The 7817-nt window shown below is 42.4% G+C and overlaps 2 long non-coding RNA genes across 2 annotated transcripts; one reads left to right on the top strand and one right to left on the bottom strand.

Moving 5' to 3' along the window:
• The first annotated feature begins 1183 nt into the window (after window positions 1–1183).
• LOC119001004 (uncharacterized) lies at window positions 1184–5319 on the top strand. The gene is made up of 4 exons (XR_005069470.1): window positions 1184–1341; window positions 2822–2955; window positions 3167–3289; window positions 4469–5319. It is a non-coding gene; the product is annotated as an uncharacterized LOC119001004 (long non-coding RNA).
• A 92-nt stretch (window positions 5320–5411) lies between these two features.
• LOC119001064 (uncharacterized) lies at window positions 5412–6260 on the bottom strand. The gene is made up of 2 exons (XR_005069480.1): window positions 5875–6260; window positions 5412–5460 (listed from the first exon to the last, which is right to left on the bottom strand). It is a non-coding gene; the product is annotated as an uncharacterized LOC119001064 (long non-coding RNA).
• Window positions 6261–7817: the final 1557 nt, after the last annotated feature.

A 7817-nucleotide genomic window follows, 5' to 3' on the forward strand; every position in this document is an offset into this window, starting at 1 on the left:
GTGCCAATAAACCACCAGTCGTATGCAGACATCCCAGTAAGTGTCTGGGCCTTTCTTACTAAACAGTTTGTGAAACAAGTAAGACTAACTGATAGGAAGACTCACATCCATCACTTTCTCTTAAGGGAAACACCTTGGTCCCAGGCCTGTCTTTCATCTTCCTGACTTAGGATAATCTGGTGAGCCTCATAGGGCCCTGCCTGTCCCACAGTCCATGATGGGCAACCATGAGCTGATTAATATTTTGCATCAGGCACAAAATAGACTATAATTCAGAGGTCAACTCCCTATCAAGCTTGCAGTTTGCAGGTGTCAGTAGAGAGACTTCCTCAACTCTAATCCTAAACTCTAGCTACATTTTTTCCGCTTAACCCCTGCGCAAGTCTGGATGATGCTGACATTTAATTAGGCGTGTTCTCCTCCCATGCGAGATCCAGCTGGGAGAGAAGGCCCTGGGAATAGCTTGCTTGTTGGACAGGACCAGAGCAAAAGGACAAGGAAAGTGGGGGTGGTGGTGGGGAAGTGATACTCCTCATGGTTCGGAAAGAGCAGTGACCAGGGGTTAGTGTGGAGTCAGAATGCCCAGGCTCCAGGCCACTGGGCAAGTCTCCCCACACAGAAGTCTCTGCTTACTCTCCCCCGGATTGCACTCTTAAAGGCCTTCCTGCCCAGCCCCTTGGTTTCCCTTTTAACTGTTTGAGGGCCTTTACGTGTTGTTAGCTATGCAAATAGTATCCCAGGGAGATCAGGCTGGCAGCAACTTTGTGTACAGTGGGTGGAAGCCTGCAAGTGGACGTCTCCCAGTCCGGAAATTGCCAGATGAGAACTCGAATAAAAGTCAGACGAGAAGGACTGCAAAGAAGAAACAGATGGCCGTGCTTCATCTTTAGGTATTGTGTTTTTAACTGTAAGAGTGTAGGAGGCATTCATTAATTTCATTAGCTCACATCAAGGTTGTCTTCTATTTTTTTCTTTCACTTGCTGAATAGTTTTCAAAGACCTTCTGTTTTGAAAGGTGAAGGGATACATTTCCTAAAAGAAATAGGAGCTCAAAACATCTTGCTAGGAATGGGGAGAGGGGCCAGTCAACTCTCGGGAAAGTGTTGGGTTGCTGGAAAGTGATCACGAAGTTGGGTTCTTCGTAAATGAAGTCCTTCTGTAATTACAGAAAAAGGCACTTGGAAACTGGTGTACTGCGTGTCCTGAAGTGAATCACAGTACAAAGGACTCCAATCCAGGCCGCTGAGCTCATGTGTGTGGGGTTTCCATCATCTATCATGTTTCTGCACCGATATTTAGCAGGTGTTTTTTCACTGTACCTAAGTCAATTGTCCAACCATGGTGAGTAAGTCAAGGGAAATTATAAAAATGAAGAAACCATTTTCTAAAGGAATGATTTTTAGGATAGCAAATTCAGAAAAAGCATGATGTTTCTTGTTTAACTGTGTTCTATAACAAAACGCCAAAGGAAAGTGCACTGTGTCAGAATTTATACACAATGTGTTCATATTATGGGATTAGGTTTTCCTGATTAAGCCAGAAGGAAAATGCAAGCGGAGATATGGATTTGGTAATGTGAATAAGGTTGAAATTTTTAGGGGAATGAAAGCTCGGGAATTGAAAAAAGAAAAAAGGAGGGACGTCTGGAGGAATGGACCTGTACACAGAAGAGAAACATGCAAATATGATGGCAATAGGAAGTGTTGTTTATTTTCACTCTGAAAAGAGGGAGTGATACACACAGTGGAACAGATCTCACCCGTCTTTATCTGACGCAAACCTTGATTCTAAACTTTTAGGGTCTATCACAGGAACTAATATACATTAAAAATATCTCATCTATTCTTAATCATTCCCAAGTTTATCCAGGACACTCCACATTAGTAGAGTCTGATTGCTGGAGGTGATGAACAAAATTGTTCCTAAGATAAGTAACAAAGGGGGAAAATGAGCTTGAGTTAGTTTATCATAAAGTGTGCGTATGGTAAAAACGCAGTTCACCGTAATATTTTAGCAAACCAGAAGTTAGCACTTGATCGCGGTAACTTGAGAAAAGTATGTTGGGGTTAGAATGACGCGTCATCTTCAGTTCTCACTCTCCGAGGAGCTCCCAGAGACAAGAAAGGGATAGAATCTTTCTTCATCCTCTTTTTAACTCCCCTTAACCCCCCACCTTCTTGCACTCTTCTCCCAAGACTGAGCATCATAAACCTACTGAGAGCTGCTTTCTTCATTATGAAACTCTTATTAAAGTATTAAATTTGAGGTCTTCACAGTTTCAAATATCAATGTATGTTCCCCTCCATTAAAAATGAATTTTTCTTTTTCTTTTTTAGAGTATTTCATGGCATTTTATTTCAATTTTAGTTTTTATTTTTTAGAATGAGAGAGGAAGAGAGAGAGAGAAACATCAATGTGAGAAATACCTGTCAGTTGCCTCTAGCTGGAATGCACCCAGACAGGGACCGAACCTCTGACCCCGACATGTGTCCTGACCCAGAATCCAACCAGAGACCTTTTGCTTTACTGGACGATGCCCAACCCTCTGAGCTACGTAAGGCAGGGCTCACAAGATTTACATTTTTAAAATTTGCATTTGTCTTACAAAATTGTGCCATGTTGAGCTATATTTAAAAGTTTGTGTTTTAACTTATTACATATGTAATATGAAAAATCAGATCTAGGTCATTTTATTTCTGTTATCAAACATTTTAAACAACATTTTGCAGTTGATGCAAGAACAACTTTAAAAGCCTGGTTTCGCTGGAATTTTTGCTTCTAGAATTTTTGCCTGGAATAAGGTATTTTTTTCATTCCTCAGGAAGCAGGGCCTGCTACCATTTAAAATGAAAGTTACAAAAGGAAAAAGAATAGCATTCTGCTGAACTTCTCAAGTCCCCAGATTTGCCAGCAGCTTCTGCAGGGGTGTTGTAGAGACCTCGGCGATGGCCCTGGGTAATTATTGCTGAGATGACGTTGCGTCTGAAAGAGGACTGCCAATTTACAGTCTCAAAGACTTTGCTTGGGCGTTAATGAATGAGGATAATCATGGGGCTTTTCTGTCTTCTGATGATCAGTTTGTTCTCTGTAATTATGCAGTTCCCTTTTCATTCCTTTCGATAACACCTGCATTCAGGTCTTGAATGTAAAATTCCTTTCCTTGCAGGGTTAAGTCATAAGAAGCACGGAAGAAAGAAGAACAAGAATGTCTAAACTCCATTGGGAGTTAGCAACATACAAGGGCTTCTGTGGCTAAAACTCTCTTCCCTCCAAATGTGTGTTGGTTCAGGTACTAACAGAGTCTCCCATGTGCTCTTCCTTCAACCCATACACTCCCCATGGTAAACAAGGTCCAGATACCTTACCTGCCTGAGTGTGGGAAGGGAGGGCACAGGGATCCCTGTGACCGGTGACACGGTAGGTGGGGCCCCTCACTGGCCCTCCCCTCTGCCTCTGCCCAATATTCTGGGGGCCTGCATTTCTCATGTCCTTTACTGAACCTTCTAACTTACTCTTTTTTGTATTTTCCTTTAAAAAACTAGATAGGTAGATGATAGATAGATAGATAGATAGAAAGAAAGAAAGGAAGGGAAGGAATTCACACCTTGGTCTTCATCACACTTGCAAAGCTGAGGTTGCCCCATTGTGGCAGCAGCAATTTTTCTCAATACAAAGTTTTCAAGAGCACGTGGACGGGCGTTCTGAGGCAATTCCACAGGATCTACCTTTATTCGGGCATCAGTGAAATGCATCTCGAATGCGCAGCTCCTATTCCCGTGAAAAGTGGTTTGCTTGTCCGTGAAATCAAACGAACATTTTCTTTCTCCCTTAATACCTTTCCAAATTTCAGGGAATGGTAGGCTAGGAAACACTCATAAGGTGACATTTTCCCCCTTTATAATCTTGTCTCTATTCCAGTGGAGTGCCGGTAAATGGTTAACAACCAGCTGTGAGGTGGGGGGAGCCGTGATTTGTAGGATTTGCAAATTTCTGGGGTGCAAGTATTCCTACTGATTTCAAACTACCAACTTGACATCAACTGGCTCACAAAATTCCTGAAATTTTAACAATTGGCTCCTGCAAAGTAGTACAAATTAACAGCCACACCGATGCTTCTCACCATTTATAAACATACTTTTAAATAGTGTCTATTCAATATAATGTGGTCTCTTTCAAACTTCAGATTTATAATTCCTAATTCAAGATTTTAGGGGGGTTTTGATGGGAGAATTTGGAAAAGCAACGGAGGCATTTACCATATCGTACGCAACAAGTTTGAAGCACTCCCCAAAGTCAAACGCCTTCGTGTTTCTGCAGTGAAATAAATAGAAATTCCCAATAAATGGGATTTTAAAAAAACAACTACAAATAGCATCCAACCACAGAAGGTGATGTTTCATTGAGAAATAGGTTCAGGTCAGGGCAGACTTTGGTACAAATAACTTAAGAAAAAACTTCCTGTATGCAGGGCTGTCGGATTTGAGAACCGAGGAGGAAAGACTGTGAACTGAAGTTGTTTACTGCGTCTTCTTGGCAGCCCACATGGTGCATTTGCCCACGAACTGCTGTTCAGAAGGCATCGAAGAGGCAGCCAAGACGGAGAGATGAAGGTGGCCGAGGCTCCTGGCAGGTCGTGTGTGCTGACAAACCTTCAGTGGCACGGGACCCTGAAGAGGACAAATTTGGGGTCACAGACATAGTCCCAATGTTCTGCACTGCTTCTTCCTGCTCAGGAGAACTTGGCCATGGGACCTGAGCTCTCTAAGCCTTAGTGGCCTCATTTATAAATGGAGAAAATACACCTTAAGAGGATTCGATAAGATAATGCATGTACATCCCTTAACATAGAGGTGGGATATGTAGCTGTCCCCAAACAGTAGCAGCCATGTGTCTACTGACCTGTAAGGGTTTGTTGTAAAATTCCAAAAAAGAAGAGATACGAAGAATGAATGAGAAAACACACATGAGGCCTCTGTCCTCAGTGTATTGCTTACATTTTTTAACTAATGTCATTTTTCATAGCTAAAGTTATCCTTATTTCCCCCCACTCATTTTATTATTTTAATTACAGCATTCATGGCATTGAACTCTTAGCAGTCAGCAGAAGTATTTTCTATCAGTCTTTTCCTGAGCAGTTAACTACCCATATTTAAGAAAGGAGCAGGAGGAGGAGGGGGGTTAAGGGAGAAGGAAGGAGTCATTCCTTCTCCTATTTTTGTCTGGAAAGTTATCCAAAAGCAATTGAGAGTGAAAGGGAGGGAACAAACCCGAGGGCCACAAGAAGAACTTCTCTTAAGGGAATGAAATGTTTGTTTGGCTAAAGCGGTATTTAAGGAAATTTGAATTTATATGCCCTAAGTGTGCACCACATCCTCACAGCTTAGAGCTGTTGAAGCTTTTTTTTTTTTTTTAACTGGCCTGGCCCCGCCCCTGAAAGCATTTAAATTGAAGATGCCCAACCTAAGGGAACGCCCCACAGGATGCACTTAAGAAGATGCGGCTGGTGTTTAGGATGGGACCAGCCTTTGTCTGCAGAACTGTCCCTGCCGATACATGCCCCACCCCTCCAGCCCCTACACACACACTTCCAAATGACTCTAAGGGGTATAGCACTATTCCTACGGAGCACTCCTAAACATAAAACCTTTGAGGAATAAAGCTGGAAGTAGCCCCTCCCTCTAACACATCGGACACAAAGAAAACGGTTCAAAAAAAAGGCTCCTAAATTTCAAAACCTTCCAAATGTATATTCTGTTCTAAACTTGAAAACAAAGCTAATGTTGAAGCAGACATATCAACTATCCAGTGTTGCTTTATTTCTGTGTAATACAATTAAGGTTGTTCTCTATTACAAAGCTGTTCANGATGCCCAACCTAAGGGAACGCCCCACAGGATGCACTTAAGAAGATGCGGCTGGTGTTTAGGATGGGACCAGCCTTTGTCCTGCAGAACTGTCCCTGCCGATACATGCCCCACCCCTCCAGCCCCTACACACACACTTCCAAATGACTCTAAGGGGTATAGCACTATTCCTACGGAGCACTCCTAAACATAAAACCTTTGAGGAATAAAGCTGGAGGTAGCCCCTCCCTCTAACACATCTGACACAAAGAAAACGGTTCAAAAAAAAGGCTCCTAAATTTCAAAACCTTCCAAATGTATATTCTGCTCTAAACTTGAAAACAAAGCTAATGTTGAAGCAGACATATCAACTATCCAGTGTTGCTTTATTTCTGTGTAATACAATTAAGATTGTTCTCTATTACAAAGCTGTTCAGGGCATCTGCATAAAATAATACTGGATTGTTTAACCAAAATGAATTAACTTTAAGTTTAAAAGTTCCAAGTTCTAGCCCTGGCTGGTGTAGCTCAGTGGATTGAGCGCGGGCCTGCAGACCACAGGATCGAGGTTCGATTCCCAGTCAGGGCACATGCCTGGGTTGCAGGCCAGTTCCCCGCAGCGGACACATGAGAGGCAACCATACATTGCTATTTCTCTCCCTCTCTCTTTCCCTTCCCCTCTAAAGATAAATAAATAAAATCTTTAAAAAAAAGTTCCAAGTTCTAGAATGTTTTCCTGTAAATATCCATACTTACAAAGCATGTAAACATACATCTTACTTAACTATATGGGTCAAAGTTGAGGAAATTTAGGCAGTTAGAGGAATAAATAAACTGGTAATGTTGACCATAGGCTATTTGCACTTCTCATTTCAGATGTTCCTATCACCCAAACATGTATCGGTCGTCCTTTTTGTGTCTCTTGGTGCCCAGTTCCTGTCCTCTTGGCCTGGCTGGTCTCTGGGACCCCCTTCCTTTGCTGGGGCTCCCCTTACCAACAGGAAGTCACACTTTTTGAGGAGATCTGTGTACTTACTCTGTGAGTGGGATACTGCGTGGGATGACCCTGCACTATATCCTCCATGGATAATGAATTTGCACTTGCCTCCTGGACTCCAGCCTTAATCCCCCGGCTACTAGGGAGGGGAGTTCTCAGATACCAGGATTTCCAGGTGGCCTCAGATTGCTCTGCCTACTTTCAGGCCCAACTACATACGAGTGATTGTGGACATTTCTCACTTTATCTTTCACTGTTTGAGATGAGCAAAACTTCTTGATTTTTAAATCTTCTAGTGAATTAGAGGCTTCAGGAAAGGGAGCGCCAGCACCAGCCGAGACTCTGACCCCACTCCTGGCCGAGGGACTCTGACAACACAGGTCATGCTACCACACACACATGCACTTACTTACATTCTTGGTTGTCTGTCTTCCCTATGTGAGATGATGGCATAAGTCCGTTCTCTTATGCTCATCTCCTTAATGGTTAGAATATGCTAGGTCTTTGTCAAACCAAATTTGAAACTGAAATAGAATTGTTTTAAAAAAGGATAAATGCTACCTGTGTTTTTCTTGAGGTGCCTCTATAGTCCAGTGGACGTAATATTTCTGATTTTGTGTGATCATAAATTCAGTTCCGTCATCACAGCCTCATAAAAGTTATCACCAAAAGTCATAAAGTGAAAGCAAGACATGATCTAGCCTTTTAACTCTGTAACCTTTGCAAATATTAACCCCTATATGTGTGTGATAGATTGGTGTCCCTGAAATGTGACTGTGTGTGGTTGGCCTCTCTTCCATGTGAAACAGCTGGGTTAGTGGAATGCACCTGAGAACTGGAACACACAGTGCAGCGCTTGTACCTGCTTAGCTATGTGCAGTTGTATGACCTTGAACAAGTCATTGAAACTTCCTGAGTCTCTATGACCTTGCATGTGACTTAGGGATTATATTATGTACCTCACCAGGTGTCTATGAG

The sequence above is a fragment of the Sturnira hondurensis genome, unplaced genomic scaffold (genome assembly GCF_014824575.4).
Source record: "Sturnira hondurensis isolate 20B ecotype Veracruz unplaced genomic scaffold, ASM1482457v3 Scaffold0000167, whole genome shotgun sequence".
NCBI classification, from domain to species: domain Eukaryota; kingdom Metazoa; phylum Chordata; class Mammalia; order Chiroptera; family Phyllostomidae; genus Sturnira; species Sturnira hondurensis.